This window comes from Trachypithecus francoisi, unplaced genomic scaffold (genome assembly GCF_009764315.1).
Source record: "Trachypithecus francoisi isolate TF-2019V2 unplaced genomic scaffold, Tfra_2.0 Lachesis_group0, whole genome shotgun sequence".
NCBI classification, from domain to species: domain Eukaryota; kingdom Metazoa; phylum Chordata; class Mammalia; order Primates; family Cercopithecidae; genus Trachypithecus; species Trachypithecus francoisi.
In genome coordinates this window covers 40,350,025-40,377,173 of record NW_022681453.1, presented here as the reverse complement: position 1 = coordinate 40,377,173, position 27,149 = coordinate 40,350,025, and positions in this window count along the sequence as shown.

The following is a 27,149-nucleotide window of genomic DNA, read 5'->3' as shown; positions in this document are numbered from 1 at the left end:
ACTTAATTTGACCTTGTCAGCTACTGAGGTAGTACAAGTGTGTTAGAGAGTGGTATCAGACTGTTGCTCACTGTGGCTGCCCAGTGGGATAAACCAAGTAGTGGGTATTACATGGAATAGTTTGCTTATTTTCTCCTCCTTTGATCAAAGGCCCTTAAAATATATTCAAGGTTGGAAGTGATGTCCTTGCAGTAGATTGCAACCTGTTTATACTGTCTTTATCAATGTCAACTGTTGGGTTTCAAGGAAGAAGAAATGTAATCCAAGTTCAAGGACAACTATTTAGAATTGCTTTCATCTCGGAAAGAAAACCAAAGCATCTCTCAGTCTCATTTACAAAATGCTTGCATTTTAAAAAGTAATTTTTCTCTGCTTCTGATAAAAGCATACCCTACAGCTGAAACTGCTTACAACATAGGTTTGATTGAGTTTTGTTTGTTTGTTTGTTGCAAAACAACCAAAGATTTCACTTTCAATTCAAAGAAATGGATGCTCATGCTGTCTGAATGTCTGAATTCCTCTAGCTTGGTGGAGTTTGGGACCCCACCAATTAGTTTAAACAATATTGTGATTCCAGCAAAGTCCATATTTGGAGGCAGACCAGGTTATTTTGTTGTTGTTTTGTTTTTTTCATTTTCATTTTTACAGGCAGGTTCTCACTCAGGGTCACCCAGGCTGGAGAGCAGTGGCATGATCATAGCTCACTGCAGCCTCCAACTCCTGGGCTCAAGTGATTCTCCCACCTGGCCTCCCAGAGTGCTGGGATTACAGGCAGGAGCCATGGTACGCGGCCCAGACCAAGTTTTTAAAAAAATGTCTTAATACCACATGCTCTTCCTTATACACGGGAGCTAAGCTATGGTTGCACAAAGGCATACAGAGTATTGACTTTAGAGACTCAGAATGGGGAGGGCGAGAGGAGGGTGAAGGAAAAAAAAAACTAAATATTAGGTACAATGTACACTAGTCAACTTCAAACTTCACCAGTATACAATTCATCCCTGTAACAAAAAAATTTGTACCTCCAAAGGTTATTGAAATACATATATATATTTTATGTTTTGGCACCATGGGCCTGACTCTCCTTTACTGATGTCGTCCCTGCTTTGAAATCAAGGGTTTCAGGGAGTAGTCTCAATCCTGTTCCTCCAAAGACTCTCTCTTGTCATTTATTTCACTTCCACTCCAGGAGTATGAGTGAAGTGACAAAAAGTTGCCAGAAACCACGGATGGATATTCTTATGACTTGGGTTATCCTTCACCTAGTGCATATGCACAACAGACTTGGTCAGCTCTTCTGCATCTGGATACTTTGAAAGCAAAGTCAGGCTCTTTATGAGCTGCCCAAAGCCAAAACTAACTAGAAACTTGAACCTGAACCCCACCCCAAAGATAAGCTAAAGATGACCCAGATGGTGAGGTCAGACACGTTCTTTTGTCTTTATGCAACACTTCTTTGTGGAGGAAGCCACAACTCCAGGCTTCCTGCAGACTGTTCTGAAAGATACTTTTACCCAATTATGAAGTACAACTAGACAGTGATGCCAAAAACAGAATTAGCAAGGAAAATGATACTATTTTGGTTGCTTATGAGAGTTTTCCTCTCTCAGGGGAAAGAACTCAACTGCATAAAATCCAGAGAATTCTAGAACTTTCAACTCTTTTCGTTATTGTTTAACAGATCTGGTCATTAAAACAACACTGGAGTTACACCTTTTGGCTTTTGGTCTTTCTTCCTGCCTGCCTTTCTTCCTTCTCCCTTCTTTCCTTTCTCCCTTCCTCCCTCCCTCTCTCCTTCCCTTCCTTTCTTCCTTCCTCCCTCCCTCTCTCCTTCCCTTCCTTTCTTCCTTCCTTTTTTTCCTTTTGTAAAATAAATCTTATACTGACAGATCTGCCTGCAGTTTCCTCGTGATAATAGATCAATAATGAGTATCAGCTGGTTAATGAATGCACTTTAGAATGGGTTCCCAACCCCAGGGCCACAGACAGATACTGGTCCGTGGCCTGTTAGGAACTGGGCCACACAGCAGGAAGTGAGTGGCAAGTGAGCCAGCGAAGCTTCATCTGTATTTACAGCCGCTCCCCATCACTCACATTACCACCTGAGCTCTGCCTCCTGTCAGATCAGCTGAAGCATTAGATTATCATAGAAAATCCTACCCTGTTGTGAATGGAGCATGCAAGGGGTCTAGGTTGCATTCTTCTTATGAGAATCTAATGCCTGATGATCCGTCACTGTCTCCCATCACCCCCACATGGGACTGTCTGCTTGCAGGAAAACAAGTTCAAGGTTCTCACTCATTCTACATTATGGTGAGTTGTATAATTATTTTACCATATATCACAATGTATATAATCATAGAATGTAATAATCATAGAAATAAAGTGCACAATTAATGTAATGCACTTGAATCATCCCAAAACCATCTCCCACCCCTGCTGGTCCATGGAAAAACTGTCTTCCACAAAACCAGTCTGTGGTGTCAAAAAGGTTGGGGACCTGGGCAGTACTGGACTCATCACAATGCTACTCCATTCCTATCTAAATTTCCACATCCTCAACTCCTTGCCCGGCAAAGTGCCATCCAACCTTCCCGCTCCAAATCAAATAACCTTTCCACCAACTTTCTGCCCTCATCTTGTCAGACCATGATTCCCTTCTCCAAATATCCATGCCACCTGCAGACGATTCCTTGTACATGGCCTGTTGGGAGTTTTTCTTTTTTCTTTTTTTTCTCCAAAACTTTATTACACTGGTAATATGGGATAACATGCTTGTTGAGTACAGTGAAAGAATGTGGAAGTAAACAAATAAAAATGACCAAAAACCCCTTTCCCAGTACTCTGGTTTCTCCTTCCTCCCAGAAAAAAATGATTTCAGAGCTCTGGGCACACCTTCCCCAGCCTTCTTTTAGGTATTTACATCCAAATGTATGCACATCCACATATGTATAGATGGGTTATTTTATATGTACATATGTGAAACCATACTCTACATATAGTTTTAAACCCTTCTTGAGATGTTACTCAGGTATCATCCTTATTTCTTATCACCATACCATACTCCACATCCTCACTGGCACTGATTTTGCTGTCTTGTTGATGATTGCCCGAGGGGTGTGATATGAAATCTCACTGTGGTTTCAATTTACATTTCCCTAATGGCTAGTGATGTTAAGCATTCTTTCATGTGCTGCTTGGCCATGTGTATATTTCTTTGTATATTTTGTCCACTTTTAAATTGTGAGTTGTCTTTTTTATTATAAGAGATGCTTACATATTCTGGACATAAGTCCCCTATTAAGTACAATTTTCAAATATTTTCTTCAATTTTTGTGGGTTGTCTTTTTGCTTTCTTGATGGTATCCTTTGAAGCAGAAGAATTTTTAATTTTGATAAACTCCAACCTATTTTTTTTCTTTTGTAACTTATGCTTTGGTATTGTATCTAAGAAGCCTTTGCCTAATCTAAGGTCATGAAGATTTTTCTCTTGTATTTTCTCCTAAGAGTTTTATATATATATATAGCATTGGCTTTTACATTTAGGTCTATGATCCATTTGCAGTTAATTTTTGTAGATGATATAATGAAAGGGTGCAATGTCATTCTTCTGCACTATTTGTTGAAAAATAATGATTCTTTCTCCATTTAATTGTCAAAAAATCAATCTGGGCCAGGTGTGGCAGCTCACACCTATAATCCTAGCACTTTGGGAGGCCGAGGCAGGTGGATTGCTTGAGCCCAGGAGTTTGAGATCAACCTCGGCAACATGGCAAAACCCCATCTCTACAAAAATACAAAAAAAAAAAACCAAAAAAATTGGCCAAGCATGGTGGCATGTGCCAGTAGTCCCAGCTACTTGGGAAGCTGAGGTAGGAGGATTGCTTGAGCCTAGGAGGTTAAGGCTGCAGTGAGTTGAAGTCATGATACTATACTCCAGCCTGGGCAACAGAGTGAGACCCTGTCTCAAAAAACCATAGATGAAAGGATTTATTTCTGGAGTCTCTTATTTCATTGGCTTTTGTGTCTGACCTTATGTTAGTTCCAACCCATCTTGGTTATTGCAGCTTTGTGGTAAGTTTTGAAATCAGAAAGTATGAGCTCTCTTCCTGCATATCTTGATTCTCAAATGCCTTTACCTCAAAAACATCATTATGCCAAAGTGGCATCATTTGAAGTGACATGTGCTGGATCCCTTCAACAGGAAAATGAATGTTTACTGTTAATTTCACAAATGAGCTTGATTCAGGGTTAGACTTTGTTTTGGTCTGTTTGTGTTGCTATAAAGAAATACCTGAAATTGGGCAATTTTTAAAGAAAAGAGGTTTATCTGGCTCATGATTCTGCAACATGGTGCTGGCATCTGCTCAGCTTTTGGTGGAGGCCTCAGGCTGCTTCCACTCATAGCAGAAGGCAAAGGGGAACCAGCAGGCGCAGAGATCACACGGGGAGAGATCTAGCGGGAGGTGACAGACTCACTCTCTCTCTCTCTCTCTCTCTTTTTTTTTTTAAATAGTCCTACTGCAGTACAGGCTCTTTTGAACAACCGGCTCTTGTGGTTGTTAAATAAGAGAAAAACTCACTTATTATGAGGATAGCACTAAGCCCGTTGTAAGGGATTTGCCCTCACGAACCAAACATTTCCCATTAGGCCCCACCTCCAACATTGGGGATCAAATTTCAACATGAGGTTTGTGGAAACAAACATCTAAGCTATGGCAGACTTAAATCTTGCAATTTGAGGTAAATGTGTAAGCTGCTGGGGGCTGCTCAGTTTTTACTTGCTGAGGGCAGAGTCGTCTATAGTCCTTTCTTGAAAGCTGCTGAGCCTAGGTCAGAGCCTGAATGTCAATCTGTTCCCAAGAAACCTATGCATGGGTTCAATCTGTGCACTTACATGGGGGAGAATATTGTGTGCATTAGCACTGGGCTCACACGTTGCCAGCTGTTAAATTGTGAACTCTGCCTGGCCCACAAGGCAACCATTCTCACAGCTTTCACTGAGCACATTTAAAATGAACAAAAGGATGCATGTGGGCACCTGGCTGTCCCCTCTCCCTGAACAGCTTAGATAAAACATTTTTAATTCCAGTAGATAATTCATTCAGAAACCCTAAGAACTTTCTGATCTCTGAATGTTATTCTTGTCTTTATTCTCCCACAATCCAGGTCTACTATATTGAGTTTGGGTTTTGATCTGTTCGTCTGACATTTATCTTTGAAAAAGAGGCAATTCAGGGACCTGTTGTAATGTATTTGTTTATCTGATGGCTCTGGACTAAATGTGAAGCCAAGAAGACAAATTACTGACTTCATGAATCAAGATTCGATTGACACTTCACTTGTAAAGGAAGTCATTTATTAGTTTAAGACCTTATGAGTTAATTACTGGCTTCAGTTCCTCAAACCAAAGGCTGAGGCTGGATGCTTTTGCTCTCAAGAGTTACAGCATGAAATCAACACACTAAACTTACATGTGGCTTTAATTTACCAAGTACCTCAGTTGAAGTAAATGATTTATCTTGGCAATAGGAATGAAAATGGGGGATGCTCATTTGTTCTCTTGCTAATTATTCTCTCCTTTTCTCTCTTTCTCTTGTCACCAAACCAAGAGAAGTTCATGGACTGAGAGACAGGCAGGGTCACTTCTCCAGGTACACACTCACACCAAGGTTTATACTCAAGCAGAAGGATGACATCAGCCACAATACTCAAATTGTTATTTCTCTCTTTTCTCTTTGTTTTGGTGAGAGAGTACATTGGATTCGTGTGAGTTAATGTTGCCTTCCAGGATCACTCCTAGAGTTTTGTGAGGACTGCTTGGGTGGTTAGGATCAGAGAGCCACTCCCACTAGTTCTAGTCAAGGTTGCTTATTTTCAGGAATCCTGGTAGAAACTTATGGAAATTCACGAAAATAGAAGCCAAATACAGCCAAGGGAGCAGAACTACAAAACTGGGAGTGAGGACTTTCCCCCTCTCTCTCCCTCTTTCTCTCTTTCTCCTATATCCTAGGCATCTCCCCTATTCTCCTCCTTCAGCTTTCATGGCCCATCGAAGGTTTTATTCCCATACTCACTGCTAAAATACCTGAAATAGTCCAATGAGCCCACTTCCCTCTTGTGCCATAAGCAGCCACCATGAGCCCACTGACCACCACATCCCGAGAACGAGTGTGAACAGGCAAAGGTGGCCTGTCTTCAGCAGTGTCTCTACCCACCTCTGCCCCAGAGAGGGTTGCCCACACCCTCCCTGGGGGCTCCCTAAAGCAGCTATTATACCTGCCACACTGGATGACAAGTGTTTGTTCATCCACTGTCTCCCTTGCCAGTCATGAACTCATGGATAGAAACTTATTTTCTAGACTGTCCTATTTCATCATAGTCCCTGACAGATTGACGGGGCTCAAGAAATGTTTGCACAGATAAATGAATCTGTATAACCCCTCAGCTGAGAAATACTTTGAATCTCTCTGTGCCAGATCACATTGCCTGTCCAATAATTTTTTTTTTTTTTTTTAAAGTGTAGCTGGGATCAATGCTGTAAAATATGATTTCCTAGGCTTTGGCTGCACTCCTCCAAAGACGGGAAGAACAGAACAGTACGGCACTGGGGGTCCGGAGGTCCGGGTCTTAATCCTTGGACAGCCTCATTTCCCACTTGTGCTTCCCGCATCTGTGGGGAGGCCCCGGCCAGGGACGCAGGATCTCCGCCAAATCCCAGGCGCCTGCGCCAGGATGCTCAGGGCTCTGGGTCTGGGATTCTGCTGGTTGGAAGCCCTGCCGCCCTGGCTGTCTGCCTGCTCTTCACTTGGAGACACATCATTCCTGGCCTCTGGCCCCGCCATCGGCTTTCTGTCAGCTTCCTCATTGATTTTTAAATTTTATTATTGGCTTTTGGAGCGCTCAAGGACCTGAGGCTTTCCTTCACCATCGATTTGCTTGTTCCCAGCCAAGGGGATGAGCTTTGCCATCTTTATACCCTGGCTGCTGACCAGCCCTTCTATCTTGTACTTGGGGATCCCTGGCTTACTCTGGGTCAAGCCTGAAAGACTGGGCTCATTTCTTCAGACATCTGTAGTGCTGAGACACTGCTCCAAGCCAATTTGAAGGCTGTATTCACCATGACCAAGTGACAAGAGTTGACTTTAATTGAGTGCAAGCTCTGTGTTAGCTACTGTGCTAAACACTTGATGTGCATCACCCCCATTTAATGTCCCAAGAATCCCTTGGACATAGGTAATTTATCACCAGTGTACAGACAGGGAAACTGAGGCTCAGAGAGGCACAGCAACTTAGTGACCATAGAGGTATTTGCATAGCCTCTACAGCAGTGCTGATCAAACTATTGCAGCCTGGTATATGGTATGTCTGTGCATGAGCAACACACAGCTCAGGCTACATGCAACTCGCCCTCCAAGTTCAAGTTCAACACCACCCTAGCTGGTTTGTGCCACAACCAATAAGTCCCATGATCACAGCTATCTCAATAGCATTAAGTTGTGATAAACGTTTCCAAACCCATTCTCTCCGTTCTGTACTTCACTTGGTAACAACTAGACCAGTACCAGCCAGCAGCCCACACTTGTGTGGCACTTGTCCAGTGGATGCTGGGACACCTCCCTGTGTAGAGGGGTGGCAATGGAGGAACTGTTTCTGCAGGAAGAGAGGGTGGGGGGTTTGGCCCTGCTGGGTGGAACTTGGGTTTTTTCCTACAATACTGTCTCCACTTCCTTCTGCCCCCATCATAACCCCTGCAGGACTGAGACTGTGTCTGCCAGTTTACTTCCCTCCTTTGACCACAAGGAAAATATCTGTTCTGAAACTAAATTTTTAATACCATACAGCAGCTCACTGCTTCCTACTTTTAAAGGCACAGGGAGGGGCAGATTCTTTTGCAGTCCTCTCCTTTCTGATCTGCCTCTGCCCCTCTCTCTCTCTCCTCCCATCCTCTTCTCCCCTTCCTTCATTTCCCCCCTCTTTGCTCCCCTGTCCTCCCTTCCTCTTCTTCCTTCCCTCCTTCCCCCCTGCTCTCTCCTCTCTGTTCCCTCTCTCCTTGCCCATGTGTAGCAGCCTATATATTGTTCTGTGAAACACGTCCGTCAGTGTTAGCATCTCAGGGTGGTTTTGGGAGCTGACACACCTGGCACAGTAAATCCTGCAACTGGGTACCTAGGCAGGTGGCACGCACCAGCAGCCTGGAGCTAAAACCACGGCCAGCACTCTGGGGGAGTGGGTTCTTCTCATGGGCTTGCCCGCAGGCCCAAGAGACAATAATCCTATGTGTGAGTGTGAACAGGATAAGAAGGGAGGAAACCCTTCTGAAGGCCAACATTGTTCACAGTGCAGTCCTCACGGGGAGGTTATTCTCGCAGGTAGGGGGTGTGTGTTTAATTTATACACTCTGGACCTTGGATTTTGTGGTTTGCATTAGATTTCCGTACTTCATGTCATTGTTGACCCCTGGAGCTCAGAGCCAAGGGCCAGGTGGTTGGGTGCTGCCCCAGGGGATAGAGTTGGACAGGCCCAGGGCTAGTCACACAGAGCAGGGTAGGTATCCTCATCCCCACCAATCATTTTGCTTGTAAATAATTTAACCCTTTTAAACCTAAGTTCCTTATAAAGAAGATGGGGACAATAAAAGTATTCTCAAGGGTTAGGGTTAAAGGAGGCAATAATCCACATGAAAGAGCTCAGTGCCTACAACCTGGTAAGGGTGCAACAAAGATTAGCTACTTGTACTGCCATCCTCATTGCCTCTAATGTACAAATGAGGACTAGAAAAATTCATCAAAGTCATGTGGCCAGAAAGAAATGAAGTCAGGATTTGAATCCAAGCAGTCTGACAGCTAAGCCCAGACTTAACAAATGGGCTTCACTGCTCCCTCAAATGTAGCCTGTGTTACAGAGGGGTTGATGGTGAATCTGTGAGCCCCTTGAGGACCAGGATCATGCCATTTTCATCTTTGCATCCCAATGCCTGTCACAGTCTCTGGCACATAGTAAGAGCTCGGTAAATGTTGATGGAATAAATGGCTGAATCAGGAAAAACACAGGTCTGGAGGAATAAATTGGGCTAATTTCAGGAAAGGATGGGGAAGAAGAGGGGGGTATAGACTCTGTTACTTAGTAACTTAGTTACTAGCACCAAGACATGATTGACTCAGAAGCCAGCAGGTACTAACCTAATGTTAAACCAACCAAATTATGGATCTAAGGACTCCTAGGCTTCCTTGGTTAGGTTAATCTGGTCCTAAACCTGCCTTATCCTTATGTAAAACAGAGGTTGAAAGGTGAGCGGGAAGGAAATAGACATTCAAATAAGAACAGAAGTCAGACATGTAATTTCAAAATGTGGGTTCTGAACTTCCTCAAATTCTAAAACCACAGGCTTCCTGCTTGCTTTAAATGTCAGCCAGGGCCAGGCCCCGGTGGCTCACGCCTGTAATTCCCATACTTCAGGCAGGAGGATCGCTTGAGCCCAGGAGTTTGAGACCAGCCCGAGCAACATAGCAAAACCCCTTCTCTACAAAAAATACAAACTAGCTGGGTGTGGTGGCACACACCTGTAGTTCCTCTTACCTGGGAGGCTGAGGTGGGAGGATCGCTTAAGCCTGGGAGGTTGACACTGCAGTCGAAGCTGCCACTGCGCTCCAGCCTAGGCGACAAAGCATAGACCTTGTCTCAAATAACTGTCAGCCAGGACCAGCTAACCAGCAAGTTCGTATCTGTCCTACTTGAGAAGGATACCCAGTTTACATGCTCATCAAGGCTTTTCTTTTTTCTTTTAATAATAGTGTTATTTTATGTTTCATTTTTAAATGCATTAAATCATTAAAGGAAATTTAGAAAACAGCAGAGTAGGAAAATTTTGTATTACTCTAAGTCCTTAAACTTCATAACTACTATATGCATTTTGCTGTATTTCATTCCAGAAATAAGATCACTTTTTAACGAAAGCTCATTAAGTATTGACACTTTCTAGTTCCTACAGATCTAGTGAAGCCCCTCGAGATTTATTTTGGAAGAAAAAAAGTTCCAGGCTTCTAAAGAGGCACCATGACATAATGGAAAGACCCTCAGTGAGAAGTCAGGTGACGTTGAGTCCATTCTGCCACTGCCTCAGTGTCTGACCTCCGCCAGGACATTCGGTGCAAGGATTACAGTTTATCTTTCTTCCCCCATTTTCTGCCCATCTTTCCTTAGTCAAAGGCCTGGCCTGCAGACTTCAGGTTCCTGTATCAGACACGGACACAGGCCGCCTCACAGCTGGGACTATGGAACCAGCTCTTACAACTGCAAAAGGCCAAATCCCTCTAATAAAGCCCCAATAGTACAGATCTTCTAAAGGTGCTGCTTTTCTGAGCCCTGACCTTTACAGCCGGAAAGGTGGCCACCATATGCATAAAACTTGCACCCTGCAAGCTTGGCGCTGAAGGGTCTTTTGTAAATCATATGAGGCTCATGATGATTGTCTACCCCTCCAAGAGTGTACACTCCCTAAGGGTTGGGTTGTTGAGAGACCCCCATGGCATAGCAGTTGTGTCAGTTTCCCAGGGCTGCCATAGCAAAGTACCCCACCCTGGGCGGCTTACCACAACAGAAACTTATTCTCTTACAGTTCTGGAGACTGGAAGCCTTGGATCGAGGTGTCAGCAGGGTGCCACCTCTGAAGTCTCCAGGGAGGATCTTTCCTCATCTCTTCCACTTGACCTGTGGCAGCACACCCCAATCCCCACCTCTGTCCTCACACGGCCTTCTCTCTGTGTCTGTGTGTCTTCATTTGGCCATTTCTGCTTTGTGTCTCCTCTGCTTTTAAGAACATGAATCACGGCCAGGCGCGGTGGCTCAAGCCTGTAATCCCAGCACTTTGGAAGGCCGAGATGGGCGGATCACGAGGTCAGGAGATCGAGACCATCCTGGCTAACACGGTGAAACCCCGTCTCTACTAAAAAGTACAAAAAACTAGCCGGGCGAGGTGGCGGGCGCCTGTAGTCCCAGCTACTCGGAGGCTGAGGCAGGAGAATGGCATAAACCCGGGAGGCGGAGCTTGCAGTGAGCTGAGAACCGGCCACTGCACTCCAGCCGGGGCGACAGAGTGAGACTCCGTCTCAAAAAAAAAAAAAAAAAAAAAAAAAAAAGAACATGAATCACATTGGATTAAGGGCCCACCCTACTCCAATCTGACTTCATCTTACCTAAATGTCTGCAACATACAGGTCTACATGTCCTTAGACCTGTGTCTAAACAAGGTCACATTCTGAGGTACTGGGAATTAGGAGTTCACCATATATTTTCCAAAGAACATAATTACATCCACAACAGGGGTTGTGATGGTTGATTTTCTACGTCAACCTGACTAGGCGACAGTGCCCCGATATTTGGTTAAACATTATTCTGAGGTGTTTTTTGGTGAAGAAGATGAAGGTGTTTTTTGGATGGATGAACATTTTTTTTTTTTTTTGAGACAGTCTCTCTTCTGTCACCCAGGCTGGAGTACAGTGGCTTTATCTCCACTCACTGCAACCTCTGCCTCCCGGTTGAAGCAATTCTCCTGCTTCAGCCTCCCAAGTAGCTGGGACTACAGGTGTCCACTACCACGCTCGTATAATTTTTGTATGTTTTGGTAGAGACAGGATTTCACTATGTTGGCTAGGCTGGTCTTGAACTCCCGACCTCAGGTGATCCACCCTCCGTGGACTCTCAAAGTGCTGGGATTACAGGCATGAGCTGCCATGCCTGGCCAAGATTAACATTTAAATGGGTGGACTCTGAGTAAAAACATTACCCTCCATATTGTGGCTGGGCCTCATCCAATCAGTCAAAGGACTTAATGGAACAAAGACTGACTTCCCCTGAGTAAGTAGGAACTCTGTCAGCCAACTGCCTTTGGACTCAGACTGCAGGTCTTCCTGGCTCTCCAGGCTGCCAGCTTACCCTGCAGATTTGGGGCTGAAATCTCCCCAATTGTATGAGCCAATTCCTTAAAATAAATCTGTCTCTTTCTATATATACACATCCTGTTTGCTCTGTTTCCTGGAGAACCCTGACTAATAGAGTGGTTAGGAACACGAACTCTGGAGTCACTTCTCTCTTCTCCCATTTACTGGCTGTGTGACCTTAAGCATGTTAACTTCCCAGAGTCTCAGTTTCCTCATCTGTAGACTAGGAATAATATTAGTACGTACTTCTCAGGGTACCATGGGGATTAAGTGGAGTTAATATAAAACATTGAGAACCACCTCCAGCCCATAATAAGCCCTACGTAAGCATTAACTGCCTGATCAGAGCTGTATCTCCAGCTTCTAAGACTGGGATTGCACGGAATAAAAGATAAATATTTGTTAACGGACTCTACTTCCTCTAGTTCTGTCTATTAAGTTTCAGGCCAAAAATGTTTGACTCTTACAGTTTTAGAACACCTCTAACTCCTCAGTCCTACCGCGTAAACCATTCTCAACATAAACAGCTGATCCTGAAGTGATATTGAATTTTAGGCACACTTAACAGGGCTACTTGGATAACCTAAGCTCTCTTCAAATACCAACTGGGTATGTGCTGTATATTCTCACCCTCTCTCCTCTCCCCTCTTCTCCTCTCCTCTCCCTTCCTCTCCCCTCCTCTCCCCTCTTCTCCCTTCCTCTCCCCTCCTCTCCTCTCCTCTCCCCTCCTCTTCCCTCTTCTCCCCTCTTCTCCCCTCTCCCCTGTCCCCTCTCCCCACTCTTTCCTGCGTAGTTAACAGGATCTCCAAAGTGGCACCTGACACAGTACAAGTGGTGAGAGGATGGATTTAGAAGAATCTCTGCATCTAGAAAGATAGACTCCCTTTCCCCACAGAAAAATTAACTGATTTCCAAACTATCTCAGAGAGTACCACATTGCCTAGGAGCTCAAAAGCTCTCATTCCACTCTATTAATAATCAACAGGGAACACTAAGCACATAAACTATGACCAAACCTTCTGAATATCAACCTGGAGGTGAAAAGTTAGCCCTCCTCGCTGTGTTTCTATAGAACTTCTCCTAGGTGGGATTCCAGAACTAATGAGAGCTTAAGAAAAGAAAATTGGAATTAAGCATTCACACAATAAGGTAGCTCACATTATATAAGTTAGCTCCTGGGTGGCTCGCTTAGGAAGCTGCCTATGAGTTTCTCATTAAAGGAATATTAGAAGAATACATTCATAAATTTCTGAGCCAGGCTTAATTTTCCTGTTTGAAAGCTGCCAGGGAAGAGAGTAAATTACAAATATATGAAATATGAGAAAATGAGACTTAATGAATTCTAAGTTTATTCACTGAAGTATTTAGCTATCCAAGCCATCAAGTGGGGATAATAAATTTGAGTATGTCATAAGACTGGCCCATTTTAATTCACATTTGTAAAATGAGCTATAAATAAAGGGTTGGATTCAGTGCTTAATTTTTAGAGATGTATTAATTCATCGTGCCTGTGCCTACAAAGTGCCAGCAGGGGAGGGAAATTACAAGGTGCTCGCTGATCAGGCTGGTGGTGACTACCCAGACACTCAGACCAGAGCCCAGGACTGGCCTTTGATGATCTGGCATCCATCATCAGCACAGCCACCACCTTCCTTGTCACAAAAGTCAAGTTCAAATCTGAGGCACGAGGGAGGGAAGAGATGACCCTTTAGAAGGGGTAACTGAGGAGAGTTTAATGAAGAAGATGAGTCTTGACAAAGGTGAGAGCAGGACTGAAGGAACCTGGGAAGGGATGGGGAAGCACCAGGGCCCTCAGCACCCCTAGGCCTGAAGGGAACCACACAGCCACTGTGTTAGGGGTCTCTCAACAACCTGCCCTGAAGGAGTTTCCATTCTTGGGTGTGGGGAACACAAGCAGTAAACCCAGAAACAAGGTATTTTCAGATATTGATAAGTGCTCTAAAGAAAAAGTAGAAGTAGGGGGCATAAAAGAGTGGGGAAGAGATGGGGGAGACTCCTTGAGTTAGGCAGAGGCGCTGGGGGTTAGGACTTCAATATATCTGAAAGTAGATATTGGGGGTGGGAGTAGGGGGCACCTCTGGGGCTGACACCAAGTCAGAACTAGCCAGGAGGTGCCCAGAATGGGAACTGGGAACAGCCAGGAGTGCTTGAGGGGCAGAGGGAAGCCCCATGGGCTAGAATGTGGTAACTTGGGGTGAGGAGGAAGATAAGGGCAAGACCTCACAGGCCCCATGAAGCATTGGGTCAGACAGTGACCCCCAGGTTAGGGGCACCGACCCTGCACAGTCCAAATTTTACATATGACTTTCGACTCCACAGAAACTGAATCAACTACTGTTGACTAGAAGCCTTACCAATAATATAAACTGTTGATTAATGCATATTTTCTATGTTATATGTATTATATACTGTATTCTTATGATAAAGTAAGCAAGAAAAAAATATTAAGAAAAACTATAAGGGGCCATGCACGGTAGCTCATGCCTGTAATCCCAGCACTTTGGGAGGCAGAGGCGGGTGGATCACCTGAGGTTGGGAGTTCGAGACAAGTCTGACAAACATGGAGAAACCCCATCTCTACTAAAAATACAAAATTAGCTGGGCGTGGTGGTGCATGCCTGTAATCCCAGCTACTCAGGAGGCTGAGGCTGGATAATCTCTTGAATCCGGGAAGCAGAGGTTGCAGTGAGCCAAGATCGTGCCATTGCACTCCAGCCTGGGCAACAAGAGCAAAACTCCATCTCAATAAAATAAAATAAAAACCATAAGGAAGAGAAAATGTATTTACTGTTAAGTGGAAGTGAATCATCATCATCTTCACATTGAATAGGCTGGGGAGGAGAACAAAGAGAGGGTTTGGTCTCGCTGTGTCAGGGGTGGCAGAGGAATAAAAAATTCTAGTATAAGGGGACCCTTGCAGTTCAGACCTGTGTTGTTCAAGAGTCAACTGTATTCTAGTTGTGATGGGAAATGACTGGGGGCTTTAAGCAAGGAAGTAGTGGGTCTGATTTACATTCTAATGGAAATTAGCACCCAGGCTGCTGTGAAGGAGACACACAAAAGCAGAAGCAGTGAGACCAGTTACCAAGCGACTGTAGCAGTAAGAGGTGAAGGTGGCTTGCACCAGGCAGGAGGAGCTCAGATAGGGAGCAATGGATGGAGTTGAGATCCATCTTGTCTACCTAGCATGCTCTTTTTCCTGCAGTTGGTAGAGGCCGCCCAGGCTTTGAGAGAGAATAAAAGTGTGTGTTTTTTTTTGTTTGTTTGTTTGTTTTTGCATAATGTCCTACATTTTCTGCATGTTGCATTATATTTTGAAATTGGAAAAAGTAAAAAAAAAAAAAAACACTGAAGGAAAGAAGGGGAGGAGGGCAGTTAATCCATCTGGAAGAGGGAAAAAACCATTTACCTGGTAAATGGTAGGCTCAATATGTAGTGAGAGGTGACTTTCCAGAAAGCTAATGAAATTTTGGGTTGCATAATTAGAAAAATAGTACCTAGAATAAGGAGGGTGATTCTTTGAGCTCCTTAAGGGAAAGACTGCGCCTGGGCCTCATACATCTATTTGTACCCCATACATAAGCATATACTGCTTAATACCTTAAAAGGCTTGGAAAGAGAGGAGAAAGAAGGGATTTTTTAAAAGACTGATTTTTAAAAAGTAGGTTCTTAGTGATGAAGTTTAATACCTATATAGATTATACTCTACTTGGTCACCTGCAACTGGGACAAGTAGGTGACTTGGGAAATCTCAACAGTCAATCACAAAAATCAGAGAAAGTTTTTCAGAATAGGATGGGATCCAAAGAACCACTAAGAAATGAACTTTCAGGTGGTTGTGGATACTCACAAACATTTGTCCACTTGGTTGTGGAGCAAGGAGGGTCATGTACCAGGCTGGCCCAGAGCTTGGGTAAATTCCCCCCCTGCAAACCATTCCATGCTTTCCAAAAAAAGCCTTCTGGGTCTTCATTTGATAACCCTAGGTGAGCTGTCTCTGGGAAAGATGTGTCCTAGGTGAAGGGTGCAAGGATTCCAGTTCCTGAAAAATATACTCCCACACACACTTCATAAATTAATTTATACTGGTTAATTTATCAGACTCTTGGGGGTATGGTAAGGGAGTCAGACACCTGTTCAGCTGAACAATTATATGCACACACCTGATGAGTATTCTTGACCTGCAGAAATAAGAACAAAATTTTGACATATGGGGTCCTACCTCAGGGACCACTCACCAGAGAGGTCCTGTTTGGGTGTCCCTCTTTCCCACTGTGTATCATCTTACCTCCTACAAAGATTACACCTGCCACTTGGTAATAAGTTAACAGCAGAGGTTAATAGCAGTTTGTACATAAGACTTTTTTTGACCATTTTTTAGCACACTCTTTACCCATCACTCTTTTATCCACCAAAACTGAACATGCTATGTACTAGTCATTCCTTATTATCCAAGAGATTTTCGGTGTGTTCTTAATTGCCCTGCCAAAGTTACGTCTTTATTGGAATTCTATTACAACTCCTTAACTAAATTACTCTTAGATGCTAAACTAGCTCCACGTATGACTTAGGCCACTTTTGTTTTCAAGAGACAGAGATTGCACCACTGCACTCCAGCCTGGGCGACAGAGCAAGACTCCGTCTCAGGAAAAAAACAAACAAACAAACAAACACCAAAAAAAAACACCAGCAAGCCAGTGTAAGCCAAATAATTCACGTAACTGAAAATTCTAGTGATAGTTACAGCTTCAGAGCTGGCTGAATCCAGAGGCTCAAAGGCTGTCATCAGGGCTGTTGCCCTCTACCCATCCGTTGAAAGGGTTTCTCCATACAGCCAATGTGGGATACTTGGACTGTCCACTTAGCAAAGCTGGAAATACATTTCGCAGAATTCTTTTCTTTACAGAGTTCCAGTTATATGGGCCACAGAGACATTTTGTATGCCATTGGGAAGTGGAAGTAAAGCAGCAATCATATTTCGTTTTATGCTTGGAAGGCCAGGGCAGGAGGTGCTGTTGTGGCTGCTCCTGTTGTCACTCATCTGTTCTCTCACCTTGTCAGGTTGAGCTCACAGCATCCTCACCTCCTACTGGATCCTCCTCCACCCTCTCTGACTCCTGGGCCAGGCCATGTTTAGCTTTGTGATGAAGGATGCCAGCTTCCCCTCCAGCTTACTCCCATCATTGAAGTGGGTGACTTGGAGGTGGGGAGAGACTAGTGTTGGTCCAAGTCTCTCCTCATGAGTCCCAGCCCATCCTCACAGATTTCAGTTTATCTTTGATTCCCCCGCTTCATGTCCATCTTCCCTTCTCAACAGCCTGCCCCATAGACCTTGTTTTCCTGAACCTGACACAGAAACAGCAGCTTCACATTGACTGTAGAATTAGCTCTTACAATTGCAGAAGGCCAAATTCCTCTAATCCCCTATAATTCAGATCTTCTAAAGCTTCTGCTTTTCTGAGCAAATCCTGACCCATACAGCAAGAGAGATGGTTGCCGTATGCATGAAATTCACACTCGACAAGTTTAGTGCTGAAAGAGCCTTTTATGATATCTATAATCAGAAAAATGTCCCTGGGAGGACTCATAAGGGAGGCATCTTGAATCATATACTCATTCCTGTACCTATCATTATGATCAGGGCAGGTTAGGAGGTTTGGACAAGCCCAAGGCTCATTCCCACTTTTGTAACTGGGGAGAAGGGAGGTCAGCCCCACTTAACACATGTGAAAGGCTATCCATTGGAGGAAAAGAAGTGGGTTCCTGAAAGGAGGAGAAAGAGTGATAGATAGGCAAAAGCAGATAACCACAACACTCTTCCTGCTTTCTTATTCTAGTGATGCTGCATTTACTCTAAGAAAATGAGATGTAATCAATTTTCAAGAAGTGGTTACTATGCCCAGGTATTGAACTTAGTACTTTTTGTATATTATCTCTTTTTAATTCCCACAATAAATTTATGAGGAAATAAGCCCAGAGAGGTACAACAACTTGGCCAAGTTCCTTCAGCTAGTGACTCAAGGAGCTAGCCCATAACACCATACTTGTATTAAGTTTAATGATAAACACATTCTCGCTCTGTTAGATTTGCCTTACCTTGGTAATTTTGTACAAATTGACCAGTAAGCTGAGAAAACTGCTTTTTTCTCCCTCCCTGCAGAAGTGACTTATGCTGCCAGTGGAGAATCCATGAATAGCTGCCATGTAATACTCGTCAATGCTTGGTAGGACAACTTTTATATTAGGGGACTTTGGGGTGAGGTAGGTGAAAGATTTTTCATTTTAACAATCCAGGAAAGTTGGGACATGTTCAGAGTCTGACAAAGAGACTTGATGTTATCAGAGTGCAGTTGTAACATCACTGCATTATTAAGTGTTTACTGTGTGCAACTTATTGTGACCAGGAGAAATCTTTCATACGGTTAGCTGATTAACAGATTTTGAAATGAACTGGCAAAGAGTAAAGGTTTCAGTTCTAACACTGTATATGTCATAAAGTAGAATTTGAATGCTGGTTTAGGGAGAAGGTGGACAATTTGTGTGTTGGAGAAAGAGTGAAGGGTGGTTCCTGCATCGATTCACCACTGAAGTTCCCAGAGGACCCAGTCTCTTCTAGGAGCCTTAAGATCCCATCCCTTTGCATGTCAGAGGAGCAGAGAGGTGACAGCAACTTGAAGTTCTTTTCTGTGAAAACAGGAACACTGTAAAGTCCTTTTCAGCATAACCAGGAACATTGGTTGAGCACATGAAAGATGTGCCCAACCAATGCATCAAATAGATGTTTGACGATGGTATGTACAGCTACGAGTTGTGAATCCAGTTGAGGATTCACGACTCTCAACCCTGAAGAAGTTGAAAAGTTCCATCTGGAAAGGTTCAGATAGAAGATGCTAGAAAGTTAGGAGGTTTTTCTTCTTTACTCAATTGTCCTCTGAACATTTAGCTGATGAAGCCAAGCAAGCTCAACCTGAAACTGAGTTGCGTGTGTCCTAGATGTCCGTGTTATCCATTGGTTTATATCTTTCTTGGTAGAAAGACTTGGGCCTTAGGTTTGAATATCAAAGTCCCTATTACTGGTCCTTAACTTTCCTCCATAGCAGACAATTTTCCCCCAAAGCTATTTATTGTTGCCAGATAACAAAGACATAAAGAGATGGTTGGAATTGGAGAAGTACTTATTTCTCTTCTCCCTGCTCAGCTGCACTCCCTCTGGCCATTTACAAGGTGGTCAAAGAGAAAAAAGTTAGAGATGGAGCAAGTAAGATGGAAATCTACCACTTTAAAGAATATGTACTTCCAGGGACATACAACAGATCTGAGTAGTTCTCTGGGTTCAGGGGAATAGACAGTAGGGGTACTCCTCCTCATTGAAAATTTGAGAAGAAAACCTAGGAAGGATTGAGAACCCAGGAAGTTGCTCCATCTTGGAATAGCTTGCTCAGAGTGGTAAGCCAGTCATCTCGATGCAGCTATGATGTTAAAATGATGGTCATCCATCCCAGCTGTGGGGACCTTACCCCACCCATCTTCTCTCTACTCTCAGTTCTCTGCTTTGACAGTTGGATCCTACTCATGACCCAGAGAAAATGACCTGTAATGTTTTCTCATCCCACACCCAACGTACACATAGTGTTTTCAGCTAACACACCTCTTCGCGATTGTATTAGTCCATTCTCACGCTGCTATAGAGAACTGCCTGAGACTGGGTAATCTGTAAAGGAAAGACGTTTAGTTGACTCACAGTCCGCAGGTCTGGGGAGGCCTCAGGAAACTTACAATCGTACCGGAAGGGGAAGCAAACATGTCCTTCTTCACATGAAGGCCGGAAGGAGAAGCACTGAGCAAAGTGGGAAAAGCTCCTTATAAAACCATCTGATCTCATGAGAACTCACTATCACAAGAACAACAGTATAGAGGTCACCACCTCCATGATTCACCTCCCACCGGGTCCCTCCTACAACACGTGGGGATTATGGGAACTACAATTCAAGATGATACTTGATTGGGGACACAGCCAAACCATGTCAGTCATCATAGGTTATTTTCAGAGAGCTGCATTTTACACTTCTCATGAGAGTTCATCCTCATAAACAATGTTGTGGGAGAGGCTAGCTGTAGTGATTGAGTGTTAGCGCCCCATTCTCTCCCAATCCCACCTGATAATCTAGTATTTGGGTATTTAAAATGGTTTCTCTAATAAGAATCTGAGAGTGGGAAAAAGATCATCTTATGTTCTTTAAACCTTCCTGGAGTGAAGGTAGTAACCTTATAAAGCAAACAAACCGATCAATAAAGAGGATGCTGATTTCAGTAAATGAAGTAAGTGAACAATGTAATGATGTCAAGAAATTAGTTACCATAGGACTTCCTTGAATTGACTTTTTTTATGTTGAGTGTTTAGCCTGGAAACTTAATTTAGAAAATAGAAGGTTGTCACCATTAAGTTCTAATCAATGCCAACCACTGAGAAAATTTCAATTCCTTCTGGGGCTTTTGCCTAGGTAGCCCACTATGCTTTGGGGAAAGGTCTAATTTAAATAGTTTGGGCATAAATTATTACAGGCTCAGAGCACGCAACTATTTGAACTTAGGCTAATACGATCTGTTACAGATTTAGCCAGAAAAGAGAGGGAGAGCTTGAGAAATGCCGTTTTACATTTACAAGACAATTTTGGCTGGGTGCAGTGGCTCATGCCTGTAATCCCAGCACTTTGGGAGGCCAAGGCAGGTGGATCACGAGGTCAGGAGTTCAATACTAGCCTGGCCAACATGGTGAAACCCCAACTCTACTAAAAATACAAAAATTAGCTGGGCATGGTAGCACATGCCTGTAATCCCAGCTACTTGGGAGGTTGAGGCAAAAGAATTGCTTGAACCGAGACCTAGGAAAGGGATTGCAGTGAGATGGCGCCACTGCAGTCCAGCCTGAGCTACAGAGGGAGACTCCGTCTCAAACAAAACAAAACATTTGCTGGACAATTTCATTTTGTAGAAAATTAGGGTAGAATGAAACAGTAGACAGGAATCCCGCCCCTAGCTCCTGTTTATTCATCCAGGTCTTTTTTTTGAGACGGAGTCTTGCTCAGTCGCTCAGGCTGGAGTGAGGTGGCGCGATCTCGGCTCACTGTAAGCTCTACCTCCTGGGTTCACACCATTCTCCTGCCTCAGGCTCCCGAGTAGCTGGGACTACAGGCGCCCACCACTACACTCAGCTAATTTTTTTGTATTTTTAGTAGAGACAGGGTTTCACCGTGTTAGCCAAGATGGTCTCCATCTCCTGACCTTGTGATTCGCCCGTTTCAGCCTCCCAAAGTGCTGGGATTACAGGCATGAGCCACCGTGCCCGGCCTCTCATCCAGGTCTTGCTGCACCATGTGACCATCCTACTTTAGGTTGTCCCAGGAGCAGACCTGAGACAAGGATCTGAATGCAAGGAGTTTATTTTGGAGGAGAACCCAGGAAGCACCTATAGATAAGTGTAGAAGCAAGCCCGGGAAAGGAAGAAAGCCCACAAAGAGGGCATTGGCAAGCCACCACTGTGGGCAAGTGGAGCTGAGTCCCTCTGGGATATGGGGTACCAGTGCACAACACATCTTGGAGTTATCCTTCCATCACTCACTGGTTAAGGGCAACTCCCCCCGTCCCCGCCCCAAAATATTTGGTTTTGGAACTTCTGGCCTGCCATGAGTAGGCAGGAGACCTCTGGCTTCCAGAGGAAACTCCCAAGCAAAACAATGCAAATGGTGGCAGTGGGTGGCCAGCAGGTTCCCTGCATTGCCAGGTGCGAGGGACATGGGTTGGCAATGGCAGTGGCTGCTACTGCCTCTGTCCAGGGGAAGGCGGGGAGATTCCATCCCGCATGCCCACCTCTCATGAGCCTGTCTCACTGGCTCCCTCAAGTCTCTTTTTGCTATTGACAGAGGCAGACCTTGCCTAAACCCGGCAGAGGCTCGCTGAGGATGGGCAATTATTCACCAATAGCTTAGTCCCACTGATAACTGTCTCCTTGGCAACTTAAGGTCCAGTGTAACGAAATGAAATACATTAAAATATATATACATATATATATGTATGAAAAATATGTAAATATTCTTTTTACTTTTTCATAAAAGTGCTTTTAAATTAAATATGGTTTTTGAACAGTGATTAAATGTAACTGGTTTTCCAGCCCTGTATCAAAGTTCCTATCAAATCAGTCCCTTGCAGCTCTAGATCATCTCAGTGATGTGTGTTTCTAGGAGACAGGCACTGATGCTTCCTCCCAGCTGAGGTGTCTGCTTCTTTTTATAGCAAATGATCCACTGCCACGTGATGGCCCCCAGAGAGAACTGCATTGCCAGTTACAAGCCTTGCCTGTCTTTGGCAACAGTGCTCACTTGCTGTGTGACCTTGGCCATGTTTCTTACCCTCTCTGGGCCTCAGTGGCCTCAAGTGTAAAAGCAGTAAACTGGATGCTATGCTCTTACAAGTGTCCCTCTTAATCTAAAACAAATTATGCGTGACTGTTGTGCCGTTCCATGTTAGGTCACATCCTTCTCTAAGAATATGAACTCTGAGTTACATTTCAAGGACTCTGTTACTGGGAGAAAACTGTTGGAAGATCCACCTTGTCCATCCTTCCGCCTTAGGATTGTCCCTGTAAAAGCTAAGAAATGAGGTCATCCCCAGGCTTCCTTTTGCTGCAGTGCAGTGTGAAAAGCAAGGGTCCAGCCCCAGCCCAACCACGTTGCTGGCTGTATGACTTTGGACAAGTCAACTGACTTTACTGAGACCTCATTTCCTCATTGAAAGATGGGATAAATAATTATACTGAAACATTTGAATGTAAAACTATTTCAGAAATATTCTTTTCAGAAGAAAAAGAAGGATTTGAGTTTCTTGCGGCCCTCTCTTCCTCTCTCCTCAACCTCTATCTCTGCCCAGTACACCAGCTCTTAGGAGTCGGTCCTCTTTTAATCTCTTCTCGTGATGCTTAAACCTTTACAGTTCAGTTTTGGTAATGATGTTATTATACTTTTTTTTTTTTTTCCTAATTAATCCCAGCACTTTGGGAGACTGAGATGGGAGGATCACTTCAGCCCAGGAGGGCGAAACCAGCCTGGGCAACATAGCGAGACCTCTGTCTTTATAAAAAATAAAACAATTAGCTGGGTTTGGTGGCATGCACCTGTAGTCCCAGCCACTTAGGAGGCTAAGGCAGGAGGATCGCTTGAACCCAGAAACTGAGGCTGCAGTGAGCTGTGGTCACACCACTGCACTCCAGCCTGGGAGACAGAGTGATATGCTGTCTCAAATAAAATAAAATAGCACATAAAGAAATAAGGAGGTAGAGGGGCATACTGTCACAACCCAAAGGCAACTGTGGTTAACAGGCATGCTTCTCGGTTTACCTTTTTGGGTAAGGAGGCACATGGTTAAGCCCACACAGCATTTGAATTTTTGGTTCCTACCTCTCACTTTTAACATTATCATGTAACCATTTTACTCTGCTGTTAAAACCTCTTGATGATGGTCTGTTGTGAGTATGCATTGTAATATACTTAACCATTCCTCCATTGTTGGGTGTTTGGGTTATTTTCTTATTTTTTTCCATTAGAAATAGCACACAGGGCTCAGTCATAGAACTTCCAGCTTGCCTTCTTTTTAAGAAGGCAAGCTGGAAGTTTTCAAGTCCCTTGGGGTAGCCTTGCTATGGACAGCTCTATTTAAAATACTCCTAGAAGCTCAGCACTATTGTAGGAAGGAAGTTCATTGTACCCACTTCTGGCTGCCCTTCAGCTGCCCCTCCTATGCCCTGGAGTAGGTTCACTTGGTTCTGGGTAAGGCTCTCTTGCCCCAAAGGTACATAGTTATAGCTCTTCCCACTTTCCTGTCCAGCAAGTGCTGCAAATGCCCTGCCTCTGACATTCAACCCAATCTCCTAGGCCAGAAGTGGGCATGTGACTCAGGCCTGGCTCATCTCAGGACCCCACCCAACTAGCAATGGTGATTGGTCCATTTAGTATGACAGAAACTAAGAAGGAACAATCAGAGCCCTTCCCTGAGAAAAAATACACATGCTGTGAGATTAAGGATGACAAGCAGCTACTGTGTCAGCTGGGAGCAACAATGGCTATCTCCCCACAGCATGGAGGAAGCCTTTTCCATGGCAGCCTGGGAGAATGAAGAAAGCAGAGGCAGCCAGCTAGGAGAGAGAAGGAACCTGGAAAGAGGGAACACCAGCTCTAACTCTGCAGGCCTGCCTCCTGCACATCTGCCTTGGATTCTAGGGACTATCCCAGGATCCTTTCCAGCTGCCTGGGCCAGCGCCATCCCTTTTTGCCTACGCAGTTTGAGGTAGAGTTCAGTTTCTTACTCAGTGAGTCTTGACTGTTAGGCCCCTCAAAGTGGCCTTCCTAAAAGTCGCCCAGTAGAGACTATAATGTCTTCCAGGCAGAGTTCAAACTCAGGCATCCCTGGGACTTGGCAATAACTGCCAATTCCTCTAAGCTTCCCCAGAAAGAAAGGGGGGATCTACGCAAAAGGAACCCCAAGAACTCCAGAGTTCCCCTGAACCAACATTCCCAGTGAACCAAACTCCCCTGTCAAGGCTGGCTCAGAGTAACTTCACACTTCAGTCATAGCACAGGTAAATGCCCCAGGCAAAGCCGGCCCAGAAACCTTGAGCTTGCTGTGTGAGAACTGCCCTACAATACCCAGAGAGACAAGAGAGAACAACTAGAAACGGAAGTCCTCCCTTTTCTCTGTATCCCCATTTTTAAAGCGTGAGTTTCTCAACTTTGTTTTTAGACTATGGTTAACCTTTTTCATCATTGGATAAGAAGGAAATAAAGGGCTATTTTTGGAGGTATGATGCTTAGGAACATTTTCTGTCCTCTGCATTCAAAGCGAGGCAGCGTGGTTATGAAAGTTTCCTTAGGGTGTGAAAGATCAGCTTGACAGGGCTGGGCTGTCACCAAGAATGTTTCACACATGTGAAAAACTTTTGAGAAATCACTTTGGTTTTGTTTGGCCAAGAGAGTTCATGAAGCAAAGCCTGAGTCTTTTCAAATCACTTGAGCCCAGGAGGTGGAGTGAACTGAGATCACGCCATGGCGCTCCAGCCTGGGTGACAGGAGTGAACCTTGTCTCAAAAAAAAAAAAAAAAAAAGTGACTCTCTTAAACAGAACTCCCCTCAGAGGACCTGTCATAGCTAGGAAGAGTAGGGGACAGTCTCAGGCACGTGCTGTGTCAGCATCCTGGACAGAGTTGGATAGAAGTCAGCTTTCCTGGCTCCCCACAACCCACTAAGTAGGCTCCCTGGGTGTGTCTAAAACAGGTTGCAGGCAGGCTGCACTTGGAGAAATCCTGGCCACAGGTGGGATTTGAGGGCCTCCAGAGACAGCCCTTCCTTGGATAAGATCCCATCTACCTGCCAACAGCCATCCCAAACTAATTCTTAGACTACCTCCAGTGCCCCAGTCTGTAAAGCTCTCGTGTGAACTCTTAGTTTCCTTTTAAAATACAAGTGTTTTGAGAAGAAGCATCTTTGGCTTAATCGTGAAGTTCTTAGATTAAATCTAAGCCCCCACATGTTGTAGTGTGTCCATGATGTTTTTGTTTGTTTGTTTGTTTTGCTTTGAGACAAGGTCTTACTCTGTCACCCAGGCTGGAATGCAGTGGCGCAATCTCAGCTCACTGCAACCTCTACCTCACTGCATGCAATCTCTGCTTCCCGGGTTCAAGCGATTCTCCTGCCTCAGCCTCCCGAGTAGCTGGGATTACAGGCATGTACCACCACACCCGGCTAATTTCTGTATTTTTAGTAGAGATGGGGTTTTACCATTTTGGCCAGGCTGGCCACCAACCCCTGACCTCAAGTGATCCGCCCGCCTTGCCTCCCAAAGTGTGGGATTACAGGCGTGAGCCACTGCGCCAGGCCCTATGATGTTTTTCTTACATCATGTTGCCTAGGGCTTGTCTTGCAGGGTGTGTTATGAAGACCTGGTCCCCGGGTGGCAGAGGAGGAAACCAGTGCTCAGTGAGGTTGAATGACTTGTCTGAAGTCTCAGAGTTTAGGAGGTGGCCTTGCTGCGATTTAAGTGTAGGAACAACTGACTCCAAAGGCCTTTTCTTTCTAGATTGATAGCTGGTCCCTGAGCGAAAGAAACACAGAGCTGGTAAGTTTTGCTGTGCAGAAGAGAAGGGAGATTCTGGGTGAAGGGTGGGAAGGCCTGGCGTGGGCAGGCCTGAGAGTGAGGCTAAGGCAAGTGGCCCTGAGGACTGGGTGTGTGCATCAAGCCACACTGAGCTAGGACAGATGGAGAACATTAAGCCAGGCACCTTGCCTTCCCCCTTGGCCCAGGGCTACAGACACCACTGTGGGTTGGCCGAGGCTTCCAGCCCTGCTGTTGTATCCAGAGCCATACAGCACTGGGAGTAGTGGGTGCCCAGCCGCTGCTCGCTGCTCTTGGTGGTGAAGTGGCAGTGCATTCCAATTTTATTGCCCCCTCCTTCATTGGCATGCAGGCTAGATTCTCTTTTTTTTCTTAAAGAACAGCCCTGCTCATTTGGATACCCTGTGAGCTGAGAATCTTGCCCTCCTGGCTCCCCGAGTGATTCTTATGTGCAACTGGAGAGAAGAATCACTACCCTAACTTACGAAATTCACTTAGCAGCCACTTGGGGCAGGACCCTTACAGGAGGACCTAAAAAGCTATACTCAGAGTAGGCTCAAATGCCCAAGTCCAGGTTTTATCCTACCGCCTGCAGGCTATGCAACTTACCTCCTTGCCCAGCTCTCTGGGTAGAGATTCCTGAGTATGGGGAATGAGGGAGGTGTACACTAAAGCTTGCCACAAAAGGTACTTCCTAAATCATTTTTATTGTCTGGTTTTCTGTTTAACAGCAGTACCGTATAGGTCTATAATGTAAAACCTACCAAGTCAAGTGGTCTTAAGAAGTGAGTGTCACTTGCCAAAGCCGAACATACTCAATAGAGGCCTCCCTCAATGCCCGCATCTCACTTCATGCTGTGTTCACCGAGAGTTCAAAGTGAAAAAAGGCTAGGAGATACTTAGGACCCAAATCTCCAAAATACAAATGTACCTATCATGGCTGTAACCATCCCACATCAGTACCACAGAACAACACAGCTGTCTAGGAGGCTGCAGTAGATGAGGCAGGTGATTGCAGTAATAGTGTCTTAG